The following is a 16,673-nucleotide window of genomic DNA, read 5'->3' on the forward strand; positions in this document are numbered from 1 at the left end:
CTGCTCCCCCTAACCCCCGCCCTGCTGCGTTCTGGGGATGCTGCTCTGCTGTGGAGCTCTCAGGTGTCTTGAACTGGAATTTGTTTGGAGAGAAACTGCTAAGGAGCCTTATCAGCCCCGAGCAGAGAGTACCTGGGAGCCTGCCTGGGTCGGGCGGGTCTGGTACAGCCTCCCGCCAGATAAGGCTCTTCCCTGGACCTGCCACCCATTGGAATCTGGAACGATTCCCTCCGAGGTAACACCCGGGGCAGCCAGGGCAGGGCAGGGCACGGCCTGCTCCCCGGGAGCGTTAGGGCTTTCAGGAGTCAGAGGTGCCAGCGGAGCAGGTTGTACGTTAAAGCAGCGAAGGCAGTTGGGGGGCAGAGGAATTGGGTGCTTTGCCATTGCACTTGATCAGCTCAATTTGAAAATTCTTTCAAAGGAAATCCAGATGTATACATCTGACTGGGGTACATGTACACACATACACACGCACACTCACATGTGCACACACTCATGTGCACATACACGTACACGCATACATACACACATGTACACATACACATATGTACAGATGTACACATACACGCACACACGCTGTCCCTGGAGCGCCCCAGGATGCGACTGACGGGGTGGCTGGCTATTATGGAGGCAGAAGGGGGTTGGGAGAAAATAATCAAGAAGAACTTTTGCTGAAAATGCAAACCTAAGCTGGAAATCTGTGCAGGGCTGGGTCAGCGAAAATGATCTTTTGAGCTGTTCTTATTAACCGTGGTCCTGTACTTCCTGGTTTGCGTCGGACCCAGGCAGGAGACTGGGCTGCTCTGAGCTGTAGAAGCCATTTGAATGAGCCAGGTCGGAATGAGCCAGGCCCTCAGAGCCTTCTGTCACCAATCGCCCCAGCAGTCACTGATCCACACCAAACCACGTCCTTCCAGTCAGGCAGTTTCATATGCACACGTCAAACCCTTGGTTTGCCACTCAGACACCACGGTGATGGGCACAGTAAGGACCGAGAGACGCTAAACAGGCAGACAGACAAGGAAATAGTGGCCCTGCCTACAGGTGTGTGTGTGGTGCAAACGGATGAACACCAGTTGCTGGCTGAAGGCACAACCTTAATTCCTGCATCTCCTGTCTGTCAGCTATCGTTCGCTTGGCAGCCTGAGCTCCGATTTCTAACGCAGCGTTTTGCTCTGGCCTATTGTGGTTCTCATGTCCGGGGGCGCCTTGGCCCCTGGTATCAGGAGCGGTGCTAAGGAGGCTGCTTTTCAAAGGTCCTTAAGTAGGGTTGCCAACTTTCTACTTGCACAAAACCAAACGCCCTTGACCCAACCCCTTTCATTCCCTTCCCCAAGGCCCCACCCTCACTCACTCCAGCCCAGCCCACCTCTCTCTGTCGTTCGCTCTCACACCCTCACTCACTTTCACTGGGTTGGAGCTGGGGGTTGGAGTGCAGGGAGGGGTGAGGGCTCCGGTGGGGATGCGGGCTCTGGGATTGGGCTGGAGATTAGGGGGTTGGGGTGCCAGAGGGGGATCCGGGCTGGGACAGAGGGTTGGGGTGCGGACTCTGGGAGGGAGTTTGGGTGCGGGAGGGGGCTCAGGGCTGGGGTAGGGGATTGGGGTGGGGGTGTGGGGTCTGGGAGGGATTAGGGTACAGGAGGGGGTTCCGACCTGGGGCAGGGGGTTGGGGTGCCGGGTGTGAGGTCTGGGAGGGAATTTGGGTGTGGGAGGGGGTTCCGACCTGGGGCAGGGTTTCTGGGTGCGAGCTCCGGCCAGGCGGCGCTTACCTCAGCCAGCTCTTGGTCAATGGCACACCGGTGCTAATGCAGGCTCCTGACCCCTGGTCTCCCTCCGCTGGTAGGCTCTGAGCAAGGCCTGCCCAGAGAACATGGATGACGAGCTCTCGATCCTGCTGACAGCACCCCCCAGCACAGACAAACTCCAGCACATCTTGGAGGTGAGCAGAATGGGGAGGGGCCGCAGGGGTTTTACCTTAGCCCTGGGGACTCCTAGAAAGAAGAGACTGGAAAATCCATGTTTCCATTGGATCCTTCCGAGTATGCATTGGTGATATAAACTCACTGGGTGACCTTGGGGTAACTCACTTCCCCCTTACGGCATCAGTCTTCTCCACTATCAAATCTACACTGGGGAAGAAGGACAGAAGCCCCGACAATCACCTTCACCTCTGGGTGTCTGGTCCTGGGAGCCGAAACCAACTGGACTATCTGCCCCATCTCCTAAACTGCCCTGTCTTTCCCTCCTAGGGCCTTGTCCTTAGTGCTCAGCCTGGCCCCTTCCCAGCTTGTCCCTGACCTTTAAAGGACGCTCCAAGCCCCTCCCATGCCTGCTTCCCTTGGGGTCTCTCTCCTGGCTGAGTACAGGCTGCCCTTCTATCTCTCAGCAGGCCTGGTGTGACAATGCGGTTCTGGCGGAACCCAACTGAGCGTGCCAACTCAGGACAAATTGCTCAAATAGGGCAGTTACAGCCCAAGGCTGGGGTTTTTTCCACCTCTAAGGCAAACCAAACCAGCCAGACTAAGAGGACTTCGGTCTCACCCCACTGGCTAACCGCAAGTCTCACAAGCAATCTCCTTAGACACTCCAGTTTCCCAGTATTACCACCAGTGCCACTCGTTATGGGGACAAATGGTTATGAAAACCAATACCCCAGTAAAAGAAAAAGGTTCTCCTGATCCCAAAGGACCAAGCCCCAAACCCAGGTCAATATACAAATCACATCTTACCCACAAATCACGCTGTTGCCAATCCTTCAGAATCTAAAATCTAAAGGTTTATTCATAAAAGGAAAAAGATAGAGATGAGCGTTAGAATTGGTTAAATGGAATCAATTACATACAGTAATGGCAAAGTTCTTGGTTCAGGCTTGCAGCAGCAATGGAATAAACTGCAGGTTCAAATCAAGTCTCTGGAATACATCCCCCGCTGGGATGGGTCCTCAGTCCTTTGTTCAAAGCTTCAGCTTGTAGCAAAGTTCCTCCAGAGGTATGAAGCAGGATTGAAGACAAGATGGAGATGAGGCATCAGCCTTATATAGTCTTTTCCAGGTGTAAGAACACCTCTTTGTTCTTACTGTGGAAAATTACAGCAAAATGGAGTCTGGAGTCACATGGGCAAGTTCCTGCATACTTTGCTGAGTCTCAAGGCATATTTGCCTTCTCTCAATGGGTCCATTGTATAGCTGATGGTCCTTAATGGGCCATCAAGCAGGCTCGGCAGAGCTAACACCAGTTTGTCTGGGATGTCACCCAGCAGCATAGCATAAGTTTGAAATACAGACAGTATAGAGCCAATATTCATAACTTCAACTACAAAAGTAATACACACATATAGACAGCATAATCATAACCAGTAAACCATAATCTTGTCTTAGACACCCCATTTGACCCCCTTTATACAAGATTTGCGTGCCACTACAGGACCTCGGTTGCAACAATGATCTATATGGTCCCAGATTATATCAATAACGTCACACCTGGGTCCTAGTCACAGGCTGAGTCTTGTCACGTGACCCCCACACTTATTCCCTTCACCCTAGGGACCTGCATCACCTCGGCCAGGTGCAGTTGAGCTCCAACCCCTTTCCTGGCCATCTCACCCTGGGACAGGTTGAAACTGGTAACCTGTGGGTAACAGTAACTGGTTGCTCCCAAAGGTGCTGAAGACACAATGGAAGAGGAAATCCTTTGGCCTGGATTGAAATTATTCCGACTGAAAGTGAATGAGAGAAAATAGGTCCAGAGTTCTCTTCCTAGCAGCAGAAAATGTAGCGATTGATAGAGGTTCAGGTCAGAAAGGACCATTATGTGCATCTAGTCGCCCCTCCTGTATAACTCAGGGCTAGAATGTGACCACGTGGTTCCTTCAGCCAACCATAGCATGGGACTGAGTCAGAGCACGTCTTTTGGAACGACATCCACATGCAGGAGAGCCAGCTGGCTACCAGAAAATCTCTCTTCTGCAGTGACGTGGGCTTAAGGGACACGGGGGAAAAGACATGGCGGCTGTGACTAAACTTAGAGCAGCAAGGCCAGGAAAACCAGGGTTAGGTCCCAGGCCTGGCTATCAGATCTGCTGTTTTCTATTCCTGGCTTTGGGACCATGAGCGAGTCTCTGCACCGCTGGGTGCCTCGGTTTCCCCAGCTATCAAATGGAGCTAATCAAGGTTTTGTTTCTTCTCCCCATTTTACAGGGTGGGAAACCGAGACACAGTTGGGACCTGTCTACACTACAGGTCTGTCGTGCGTTTGTAATCTGCTGACCCCCACATGTTGTTCAGAGCCTATGGACAACACAGCTCCTAAAGGTACGTTTGTTCTGTGCTTATCCCCTCTGTACCAGCAGGGCTGGACAGCATTTCTCACTGTGATGTGGGGAGCAGGTCCTGGGTACTAAGGGTCTGAAGAAGCTCTCAAGGACTTATTTTTTAAAATAATTGTTATCAATGAATTGGGAGAAAACATACAATCACTGCGGATAAGATTGAGGGGTGACAAAATACAGGCAGAGTGGTAATTCCTGATGGGGAGAGGGCAGTGATACAGAGTGATCTGGCTCATTCGGCCAGCTGGACACATTCAAAGAAAACAAGTTTGAGCAGAGCCCAATGCAAGGTCCTATACGTGGCAACAAGGCACGCCGGCCACACCTCCAGAATGGGGACGTGGATCCAGGAAAGCAGTGACTCTGAAAAGGATTTAGGGGCCAGAGTGGAGAAGCCACTCAACATGAGCTCCCAGTGTGATGCTGTGGTGAACAGGGCTAAAGCCATCATTAGACGTAGGAGCAGAGCCGTGAGTAGGATAGGGAGGTGACACAGCAGCAGTGAGACTGCTATTGGAATACTGCCTCCAGTCTTGGTGTCCTCCTTTGAAAAAGATGGTCCTAGAAATTGGAGCTGGGGCAGCAAAGAGCCATGAAATGTTCTGAGGGCTGGAGAAAAATGCCTTCTAGTGAGCTATGGAAAGAGCTCAACCTGTTTAGCTTATCAAAAGAAGATTGAAGGGGACTTCATTGAAGTGTTGAAGTGCCTTAATGGAGAGAAAATACTGGGTATTAAAGGGCTCTCTAGTCTAGCAGAGAAAGGCAGAACAAGACCCAATGGCTGGAAGGTGAAAAGAGACAAATTCCTATGACAAATAAGGCACAAATATTCAACAGCGAGGATGATTGACCACAGGAAGAAGCTACCAAGGAAAGTGGTGGATTCTCCATCTCTTGATGTCATTAATAAAGACTAGATGCCTTTCCGGAATGTGTTTGCCCCAAAAGTAGCTATTGTGGTAGACAGGAGGCCTGTGATATGCAGGGGGTCAGATTAGATGCTCTAACGGTCTCTGCTGCCCATAAAATCTACTCATTTCTGAGAAACCGAGTGTAGCATTGGGAGCAGCTTGTGATGTTTTACTGTCTAGCCGGCTTGCTTTCTAGAATGAACACTCATTGAGTGGGATGATCCACAGGGAGTAGCTCAAACCTCCAAAGTGTCAGCCCTGTGGCAGGACATTAGCACTGCAGGGGAGGGGTGGGTGTGGCAGTGACATCACAAAGGCCTTTTGCAGAACCTCAGCCTATTGGCCAAAGGTGCAGGGGAGGTGGTGACCTCACAGAGGGATGCTGACATCAGCCAGGCAGGACAGGGGTGCAGGGCCAGGGAAACCTCAAAGTCCCCTGTAGCTTTGCTTCAGCAAGTCCCCTTCTCGAGATCTCTCTTTGAGGTCTGAGAGAGTATTTGGGTTCATGTATGTGAGCACCAGGAGGAACCTCTTTTGAGTTTTCTCCTTTCTTTTTCCTGATTTCACTAGAAAACTGACGTCCCTGTTTAGACGGTAAGAGCCTCCGAGAGGTTTGGGACCTGTTGAGTCTGATGCATCTGGCGCCAGCTGAATTTTAGGCATGGAAAACACTAGCTTAAGGTGGCCAAATTTTATTCCCCACCTGGGATTTTGTCCCTTAGAATCTCTGGGGACATTAAGGTTTGTCCTTTTTGTTTTACCTTTTCCTCCATCCCTCCCTCCTTTCTCTTCATCTCTTACTTCTTTTGTCCTTTCCCCGTTCCCCTCCCACCACCAGGAGGGGTGTGTGTGTGTCGTGGGGGGTGCTCTACAACTCCCATTGTGGGAGGTCCACCGAAAAATGTGGCGTTGAAATAGTGCTCAGACAGTGATCCCCAGCGGTGACCTGGGCCATCCTTTGGGCTCTCTGGTGAGAACCCTCATCCCCCCGCCCCTCGGTCTCTACCCTGATTGGCTGAGCAGGGGGTTATTGACAGGGAGGAGACTCAGGTCCCAGTTGTTTTCTTTTAAGACCAAGTAAATAGTCATAACCAGTCATATGTTCAACAAATTTTGCTGCTTCTCTGCAGTTCATTATTTTCTCTACCATTCCAGTTCTCCTAAAATACTTGCTGAATAATTACTATGAACTCTTGCTGGTCTGGAACTCACTTGAGAACACTTTATTCAGGTCATTCAATGTCTGAAATTCAAGATCCGATGGTTAGTTTGAAAATCAGGGCTCTTGGGTCCTATTCCCAACTCTGCCACGGACTGGCTGTGTGACCTAAGACAAGTCAATTCTCCTTTCTCAGCCTTAGCTTCTCCCTCTTTCAAGTAGGGATAACAATCCGCTCCTACCTACCTCCCGACAGGTGGAGGATGGGGATCTATTGGAGAGTGTCACTAGGAGCAGTGCATAAGATGAGGTGTCCTATCACATTTACTCAGATCAGATTAGGACATAATAGAATGGCTGAAATAGTCTATTTTATTTGTATTTTATTATGTTGAAATTGTTAAGAGCAGCAACTACTTAGCTCAGACTGAAACATCTTATCTAATTTTTGAGATCTAAGTGTCTCCTCTTTGTGTGCGACGAGACAAACACGTACTCCTGTTCTTTTTGTGACGCAGAAGATGCTTTTGTTTTGCAACAAAATATTTTTGCAAAGAATTTTCATGCCACTTGATATGATTTCAAGAAACAAACTGGTTTAGTTTGAATGGGATTTTCGGACAGAAACGGTTTCAATGAAATTTCCCCACCATCTCGATTTCTGGGCTCTATCCCTGTCTTTGGGGGGTTTGCTGTCTGTTAGAACAGGAGTCTGATTTGGATAGGGATAGAGACCTCTTTAATGTTTTTAATGAAGTAAATACTAATGGGAATTGTGTGATCATGGGAGACTTTAACTTCCCAGATATAGACTGGAGGACAAGTGCTAGTAATATAATAGGGCTCAGATTTTCCTAGCTGTGATAGCTGATGGATTCCTTCACCAAGTAGTTGAAGAACCAACAGGAGGGGATTGCATTTTAGATTTGGTGTGGGTAGTGAGGATCTCTTAGAAGAAATGGTTGTAGGGGACAGCCTTGGTTTGAGCGATCATGAGCTAATTCAGTTTAAACTAAATGGAAGGGTAAACAAAAATAGATCTGTGACTAGGGTTTTTGATTTCAAAAGGGCTAACTTTAAAAAATTAAGGAAATTAGATAGGGAAGTGGATTGGACTGAAGAACTTGTGGATCTAAAGGTGGAGAAGGCCTGGAATTACTTCAAGTCAAAGTTGCAGAAACTATCAGAAGCCTGCATCCCAAGAAAGGGGGGAAAATTCATAGGCAGGAGTTGTAGACCAAGTTGGATGAGCAAGCATCTCAGAGAGATGATTAAGAAAAAGCAGAAAGCCTACAAGGTGTGGAAGATGGGAGTGATCAGCAAGGAAAGCTACCTTACTGAGGTCAGAAAATGTAGGGACAAAGTGAGAAAGGCCGAAAGCCATGTAGAGTTGGACCTTGCAAAGGGAATTCAAACCAATAGTAAAAGGTGTAAAAGGTTCTATAGCCATATAAATAAGAAGAAAACAAAGAAAGAAGTGGGACCGCTAAACACTGAGGATGGAGTGGAGGTTAAGGATAATCTAGGCATGGCCCAATATCTAAACAAATACTTTGCCTCAGTCTTTAAGAGGCTAATGAGGAGCTTAGAGATAATGGTAGGATGACAAATGGGAATGAGGATATGGAGGTAGATATTACCACATCTGAGTTAGAAGCCAAACTCGAACAGTTTAATGGGACTAAATCGGGGGTCCCAGATAATCTTCATCCAAGAATATTAAAGGAACTGGCATATGAAATTGCAAGCCCATTAGCAAAAAATGTTAATGAATCAGTAAACTCAGGGGTTGTTCCGTATGACTGGAGAATTGCTAACATAGTTCCTAGCTTTAAGAAAGGGGAAAAAAGTGATCCGGGTAACTACAGGCCTGTTAATTTGACATCTGTAGTATGCAAGGTCTCAGAAAATGTTTTGAAGGAGAAAGTAGTTAAGGACATTGAGGTCAATGGTAATTGGGACAAAATACAACATGGCTTTACAAAAGGTAGAGCGTGCCAAACCAACCTGATCTCCTTCTTTGAGAAGGTCACAGATTTTTTAGACAAAGGAAACGCAGTGGATCTAATTTCCCTCGATTTCAGTAAGGCATTTGATACGGTTCCACATGGGGAATTATTAGCTAAATTGGAAAAGATGAGGATCAATATGAAAATTGAAAGGTGGATAAGGAATTGGTTAAAGGGGAGACTACAACGGGTCGTACTGAAAGGTGAACTGTCAGGCTGGAGGGAGGTTACTAGTGGAGTTCTTATATTATGGGAACAAGTAAATAACTTTTCCTTATTCACTTTCTTCACATCACTCATGATTTCATATACCTCTATCATATCCCCCCATAGTCTCCTCTTTTCCAAGCTGAAAAGTCCTAGCCTCTTTAATCTCTCCTCATATGGGACCCCTTCCAAACCTCTAATCATTTTAATTACCCTTCTCTGAACCTTTTCTAATGCCAGTATATCTTTTTTGAGATGAGGAGACCACATCTGTACACAGTATTCAAGATGTGGGTGTACCATGGATTTATATAAGGGCAATAAGATATTCTCCGTCTTATTCTCTATCCCCTTTTTAATGATTCCTAACATCCTGTTTGCTTTTTTGACTGCCACTGCACACTGCGTGGAAGTCTTCAGAGAACTATCCACGATGACTCCAAGATCTTTTTCCTGATTCGTTGTAGCTAAATTAGCCCCCATCATATTGTATGTATAGTTGGGGTTATTTTTCCCAATGTGCATTACTTTACGTTGTCCACAATAAATTTCATTTGCCATTTTGTTGCCCAATCACTTAGTTTTGGGAGATATTTTTGAAGTTCTTCACAGTCTGCTTTGGTCTTAACTATCTTGAGCACTTTAGTATCATCTGCAAACTTTGCCACCTCACTTTTTACCCCTTTCTCCAGATCATTTATGAATAAGTTGAATAGCATTGGTCCTAGGACTGACCCTTGGGGAACACCACTAGTTACCCCTCTCCATTCTGAAAATTTACCATTTATTCCTACCCTTTGTTCCCTGTCTTTTAACCAGTTCTCAATCCATGAAAGGATCTTCCCTCTTATCCCATGACAACTTAATTTACATAAGACCCTTTGGTGAGGGACCTTGTCAAAGGCTTTCTGGAAATCTAAGTACACTATGTCCACTGGATCCCCCTTGTCCACATGTTTGTTGACCCCTTCAAAGAACTCTAATAGATTAGTAAGACATGATTTCCCTTTACCTAAACTATGTTGACTTTTGCCCAACAATTTATGTTCTTCTATGTGTCTGACAATTTTATTCTTTACAATTGTTTCAACTAATTTGCCCGTTACTGACATTAGACTTACTGGTCTGTAATTGCCGGGATCACCAATAGTGCCCTTTTAAATATTGGTGTTACATTAGCTATCTTCCAGTCATGGATACAGAAGCTGATTTAAAGGACAGGTTACAAACCATAATTAGTAGTTCCGCAATTTCACATCTGAGTTCTTTCAGAACTCTTGGGTCAATGCCATCTGGTCCCAGTGACTTATCAGTTAATTCCAAAACCTTCTCTAGTAACACCGCAATCTGTGACAATTCGTGAGATTTGTCAGCTACAAATGCTGGCTGAGGTTTGGGAATGGCTGGAAGGTGAAAAGAGACAAATTCCTATGACAAATAAGGCACAAATATTCAACAGCGAGGATGACTGACCACAGGAAGAAGCTACCAAGGAAAGTGGTGGATTCTCCGTCTCTTGATGTCATTTAATAAAGACTAGATGCCTTTCTGGAATGTGTTTACCCCAAAAGTAGCTATTGTGGTAGACAGGAGGCCTGTGATATGCAGGGGGTCAGATTAGATGCTCTAACTGTCTCTTCTGGCCATAAAGTCTACTCATTTCTGAGAAACCGAGTGTAGTATTGGGAGCAGCATCTGATGTTTTACTGTCTAGCCGGCTTGCTTCCTAGAATGAACACTCATTGAGTGAGGTGATCCACAGGGAGTAGCTCAAACCTGCAAAGTGTCTGGCCTGCGGCAGGACATTAGCACTGCAGGGGAGGGGTGTGTGTGGGAGTGACATCACAAAGGCCTTTTGCAGGACCTCAGGCTATTGGTCAAAGGTGCTGGGGAGGTGGTGACCTCACAGAGAGATGCTGACATCAGCCAGGCAGGACAGGGGCGCAGGGCCAGGGAAACCTCAGAGTCCCCTGTAGCTTCCCTTCAGCAAGTCTCCTTCTCGAGGTCTCTCTTTGAGGACTGAGAGAGTATTAGGGGTCACGTACATGAGCGCCAGGAGGAACCTCTTTTGAGTTTTCTCCTTTCTTTTTCCTGATTTTACTAGAAAACAGACGTCCCTGTTTAGAAGGTAAGAGCCTCCGAGAGGTTTGGAACCTGTTCAGTCTGATGCATCTGGCACCAGCTGAATTCTAGGCATGGAAAACACTAGCTTAAGGTGGCCGAATTTTATTCCCCACCTGGGATTTTGTCCCTTAGAATCACTGGGGACATTAGGGTTTGTCCTTTTTGTTTTACCTTTTCCTCCATCCCTCCCTCCTTTCTCTTCATCTCTTACTTCTTTTGTCCTTTCCTCTGTTCCCCTCCCACCACCAGGAGGACTCTGTGTGTGTGTCGTGGGGAGTGCTCTGCAATGGGAACAGGGACAATTCTCCAACTTTGGGCAGTCGAGAGCCTGGGTGAGATAAGGGGCGTTAAAGCCCTTTGTAAAGGAGAAAGGGGAGTTTCATGGTGTTGAGCACCAAGGAATTCTAAACTTTGCTAAAACATCTAGTCTGCAGAAACCAGAAATGGTTGGGGCCACATTGTAACCATTGTCTTTTTTAAAGCCCATTGAGGGATGTGAGTCCCACCCTTTTAGGTATCTGGGGTGCTGGGAGAAGAGAAGAGGTGCCTGTCTCCATTTTATGGCCTCAACAAACTAAGTGCTGTGCCCCAGTTCTCGTCAGAGATCCCTGAAAAAGAACGTCTTCCCATCCATTAACATACCTGGAAAGATACTGGAACCTACAGGACAATTTGGTTCTTAGGACTAGTGAGCATGGACTTGTCAAGAACAAATCATTCCAAACCAATCCTAGCTCCTTCTTTGGCAGGGTTACGGGCCTAGTGGAGGTGGGTAAACAGTAGATGTGATCCATCTTGGTGTTAATAAGGACATTCTCACAAGCAAACTAGGGAGATGTGGTCTAGATGCAATTAGTATAATATGTGTGCACAGATGGTTGAAAGCCCGTACTCCAACAGCCCAGAACCAAACACTCCTCCTCCTGGGCAGTGCGCTCTGACCTCTAATGGTCAGATGCTGCTTAGCACTGTCAGAGCAGCTTTTGCTGGGGGATTCTCCCAGCACTTTCCAATAGTGGGAAAGTATGAAATCCCCATTTGACTGCTGGGGACAGAGCCTAGAGCGGGGAGCAACTTACCCAAAGTCCCACAGGTCAATAGGAAACCAGCAATGGAACCCAGGAGTCCTGACTCCCAGTTCCCTGCTCCAGTCACTCCAGCGGAGCACACTCCCTCTCAAAGCAGGGGGACCGGACATGAAGGCCTGGTTGTAATTGCCAGCTATGGGAGGGAGTGTGCAGCAGTGGTTAGTGAAGGGGCCTGGAAATAAGGACTGCTGGGTCCCATCCCTGGCTCTGACACTTGGTGTGACCCTGAGCCAGTAGCTTCCCCACCCCAGGCCTGTTTCCCATCAGTAGGGTTGGGGTAGCAGCCCCTACAGACCAGGGGGGTTGGGAGGCTCCAGGAAGGTGTGTAAAGTGCCGGGATGTCAGGATCCCGGAGGTGCTGTCACCCCCGCATTAGGCCAGTGTTCTGCACCCCCTGCTGCTGGCCGAGTTTCTCTGTCCCTTGGCAATAAGATAGACTCTTGTTTTCACAGCCAGTCGATCGCCCAGTGCTATCCCCCTGCCTGCTGGCTGGGCAGGGTAACTCCTCAGGTCACCACCACCCTCTCCAGCCTGCCTTGGCTTTGGGGAGTGAGGAGGAGGGCGAGGGACGATACTGAACATCCTCCATCCATCGCTCCGTCAGCAGAGCAAGTGAGTGGCATTAGGGTTCCCCGTTGGCGTCCCCTGTCTGTCTGGGGAGAGGCAGAAAGAGGGGGAAAGAATCTCTCCCAAAGGAGATTGGATTTGCAAACCGCCCCCAGGAACCCCTCGCTCTCAGACCGGGGAGGGGCTTCTCCAGAGCCGTCTCCAGTGTGTTTGGAAAGGTCCCAGCAATGGGGCTCCCAACGCTTCCCTTGTGGGAGACCATTCCCCAGGCTGAGCGTCTCTGAGCTGGGCCAGACCCTGTGAGCTGCTGAGCATGGAAATCAATGGGAAAGGCGGGGGTCCTGGCCTTGCTCTGCCTCGGGACTTTGACCTGGGGAATGGTTTCCCAGGAGAAGTCCAGACTCCTGGGTTCTGTTCCTTCTCTAGCCTGGGGGGGAAGTGTGGCCTGGGACGGCAGGAGGGAGCTGCTTGTCCAAAGTGACTGAGCCCAGTGATGGAAAAGGAGGAGACTCCCCGGGCATTGCAGCCCCAGAGGTGACGAGGGGGAACGCTGGGAGCAGATCATGCAATGAACTCCTGCCAGTGCGTGTAGATTGCATTAGATGCACCCCTGTGGGGGGAGGAGGAGCTGCTCTGGCTGGGGCAGGGATGGGGAGGGACCAAACAGGCTGGTTAGTGAGAGGCTGCCTTGACCCCAGACTCACGCCCGCTCCCCACTCGGTTCCAGGGTGGCCAGGCTCCTGAGGATGTTCAGGAAGAAGGGTGGCCCCAGAGCCTGAGGGAAGCAGCTGCCATCTTCCCCGGGAGCAGAGCGGCCCCTCCGTCCCCACTGGCGGGGAAGGAGCTCCCGGCCAGGCCAGGAGGTGGAAGTGCCCAGTCTTCTGGCGGAGAAAACCCGCTCCCAGCGCAGGCGCCGAGGTGGGAGAGGCCAGGTCGAAATGGAGCTGGGCCAGGCTGCGGCTGGGCAGGCAGGACCCAGCGCAGGACGGGAGCTGGGCAGAGTGACTCTGGGACATGTTGTATGGGCAGCAGCAGCCCCAGGAGCCCAGCCCTGATTCCCAGCAGGAGGCATCGCCCGGCCCGGTCAGTGAGGACCTTCCAGCCTCCCCAGGGCAGGAGGTGGAGGATCCCTGTCCCACCACCAGCAGCTCGGCCCGCTCCCCATGGGACAGCAGCAGTGCCTGGGACTCGGGCAGCAGCGAGGCTGATGGGCGCCGCAGCTTTGTTCCAGGTGAGGAGTCAGGCTGGGCTCAGGGAGAGGTGAGGGCGGGGCTGTGAACACCCTGGGCCCAGGCCCTCGATCAGTGCTATGGGGACGGATCCCCAGCCCAGGGGTCTGGCCTGAGCCACATGAACCCCACCGACACTAGATGCTGCCACTTTGGTCCTCGGTGCTCCAGTTGGGGGGAGGCACCTCCCAGGGAGTCCAGGACAGCGTGGGGGGGGTCTCTTTGCTATGGGCTCCTGAAGGAGTTGGGGGCTGAAGGCATCACTGAGACGGGGGAGTGTGGGGCCCGATCTGCCCTGGGTCCCGGAGGTGGGAAGGGGACACATTGCCCCACCGTGCCCCTGTCCTTCCCCCGAGTGGCAAAAGGCGTCATCCTGTCCCCTTCTCTCCCTGGTGCAGGGACCGCCAGGGACTCAGGGGACGAGGAGGAGGAATGGGTGGACGTGGCCACAGAGGAGGCTGCTCTCAATAACAGCCGAGAGCAGCTCCAAGACGGAGAAAAGGTACAAACGTTCCCCAGCTGTGCTGGAACCGAGACTGTCCTGCCCCTTCCCAGCACCTGACCCCCTGCAGAGGGTCTTGTCCCTGATGATCCACCAGCCCTAATGGGGACCTTTCTCCTCCATGATCTGGGACCCCAGAGGTGGGGGTGTCTGTCACACACCAGCCGGGTCTCCTCCCCCCACAGGCACTGTCCCAGTTCCTGACCCTGCTTGTGGTGGAGTGGTGGGTGATTTGGACAATGGGTGGGTCCCCACTATCCCCCATTCAGGCCTGAGTCCTGCAGCTGCTGTGTGGGGGCAGGGAGGTCCCTGGCTAACTGGCTCTCTCTCCCCTAACCCCACTCCTGGTGGGTGCAGGAGGGGGCCCAGCAGCTCGTGGTCCTGCAGAGGAAATTAAGGGTCTGGCTCTAGCTCTTATCCTCTAGCATCTCCTGCAGAGGGGCTGAGGGGAAGGAGAGTCCTGGCCCGGGGGGGACTGGGAGCTAACAGGAAAATGCTGATGGAGTCCCCTCTCCCTCTCCCGTCCATTAGAACTCAGCGGAATTCCCCAGGATGGGTCACCACATGGCACAGCTGGCTCTGTCCGTCAGTGACCCAGCCAAGGACATCAGCCGGCAGGCCAGGGAGGGGGTTTACCGGCTCTACCAGCTGCTGCTGCACCAGAGGGGTAAGGAACCCAGCTGGGAAATGGCACCCGCTAGAAGAGTGAGACTGGGACCCCAGCCAATTTCTCCGAGACTGACCCCGGCTGGAGGATGAGTCTCTCTATCTCTTTCTGTGTTCCACACCACGCCCTGCAATTCTGTTGGGCCGGGCACGCAGCGAGGACTCTGCCCACTGTGCAGCCACCAATGGGATTGGAAGGACACAAGCCCTGCAACCAGAAGGACAAATATGTGTGTCTCTCTCCCTGTCACCTACTCCCTCCTTGGGGAAACCCAGCAGCTGATGGGGGACAAGGTGAGCAGCTGCATTAGACTCAGGAGATTGGGGCGGGGCCCAGGCCTCATTCCCATCCTGTGGCCATTCGCTGGCCTGGCACAAGGAGCCTGGTGGGGAATGAAAGGGAGAGCAGGTGCTCCTGGGAAGGGAGATGAATTCACCTCCATGAGCAGGAGCGAGCCAGCTTGTCCCTGGAGCAGCTCCACCCAGCTCTTTAGCCAGGCTAATTAATGACAAGCTTTGCCTCATCCCAGACTTACGTTCTTAGGACAGGGTGCTATCGCTCTTGGGAAGGGCAGGAGAGTCCCCCAAGTGCCCTCTGCGAGACTCTCCTGTCCCACAGGGCCGCACCCAATTCCTAGTGGTCTGGTGTCTGTGTCACCCGAGCCACCACCCAGAGTTGCTCCCATCACTGGCAGCCTGGGAGGCCAAGGACTGACGGGTGATGGCGTCTGACCAGGCAGGGCTGAGGCACATGGGCAGGGGACGCTTGTCCTGCTGCTGGCAAGGCTGGACCCATTCTGGAGAGAACAGGAGGATTCAGTCAGCAGTAGGGTTACCATGTCTAATAAATAAAAAAAGAGGACCCTCCATGGGTCCTGACCCCGCCCATTTCCCCACCCCCTAGCCCCGCCCCAACTCCGCCCCTTCCCCGCCCTAACTCAGCCCCCTCCTCCCTCCCACTCCCAGCCATGGGGAAAGGGCTGCCCCAGTGCTACCGGCTTCACGGTTTGCCGGGCAGCCCCCAGACCCTGCGCCCCCGGCTGGCGCTTCCCCAGCGCAGCTGGAGCCCGGGAAGGGAAGTGCCTGGCCCGTGGCTGGGGGTCCGGAGGCAGGGGGGGCTGCCCGAAGCCGGTAGCGCTGGCTCGGGCAGCTCGGCTCTTAAAGTCTGAGCGGGGAGGAGCGGAGCAGAGCAGCCGCGGGAGGGGAAGTGCCCGGCCGGCATTTTCCCGGACATGTTTGGCTTTTCGGCAATTCCCCCCGGACGGGCGTTTGATTGCCGAAAAGCAGGACATGTCCGGGAAAAACCGGACGTATGGTAACCGTAGTCAGCAGGGACTGCCGATCCGTCCCATTCACCAGGGCTGCCATCCTGCGGCTTCAGCATTAGTGGCTGGGGTGACTTGGGGAAAGGTCTCAACCTCCCCACATCCCACTTCACTGCTGCCAGAATCCCTCCTGACCCCCCGCTACAGTCCCCTCCCTACCCAACCTGGGTGAGGCTGGAGGAGAGGGGTCTGAGAACTTGAGCTGTGGATTGGAGGTGGAACAGCTGTCAGGGGCACTGAAGGGGAAGTGGCAGGAGCTCACCGTACAAGGAGGGGGGTTGCCACTGGAGGTCACTAGGAAGGACAACAAGACTCCATCCTGGGAGTCAGGAGGGGGAATCCATCCCTCAGAGGTGGGCAGGGGCTGGGTGGAAATGATGCTGGTTCCAGGGACCGTTAATCTCCCCTGGTTCCTCGGAGACGTCTGAGTCTCAGACAGGTTCTCGTTCCCTTGCAGCAGGAGGACGTCACGGCCAATGTGATGTGCCAGCTCCGTATCATGCGGCACTTGCGCCAGGTGCCCGAGGCGCTGCAGGGCCTGTGCCTCTGAGGCCACCAGC

The 16,673-nt window shown here is 51.6% G+C and overlaps 1 long non-coding RNA gene across 1 annotated transcript; it reads left to right on the plus strand.

Moving 5' to 3' along the window:
- Nucleotides 1-1,419: 1,419 nt before the first annotated feature.
- On the plus strand, nucleotides 1,420-9,120 carry LOC135981536 (uncharacterized). The gene is made up of 3 exons (XR_010598590.1): nucleotides 1,420-1,444; nucleotides 1,844-1,939; nucleotides 4,196-9,120. It is a non-coding gene; the product is annotated as an uncharacterized LOC135981536 (long non-coding RNA).
- Nucleotides 9,121-16,673: the final 7,553 nt, after the last annotated feature.

Source organism: Chrysemys picta, chromosome 2 (assembly GCF_011386835.1).
Source record: "Chrysemys picta bellii isolate R12L10 chromosome 2, ASM1138683v2, whole genome shotgun sequence".
Classification (NCBI taxonomy): Eukaryota; Metazoa; Chordata; order Testudines; family Emydidae; genus Chrysemys; species Chrysemys picta.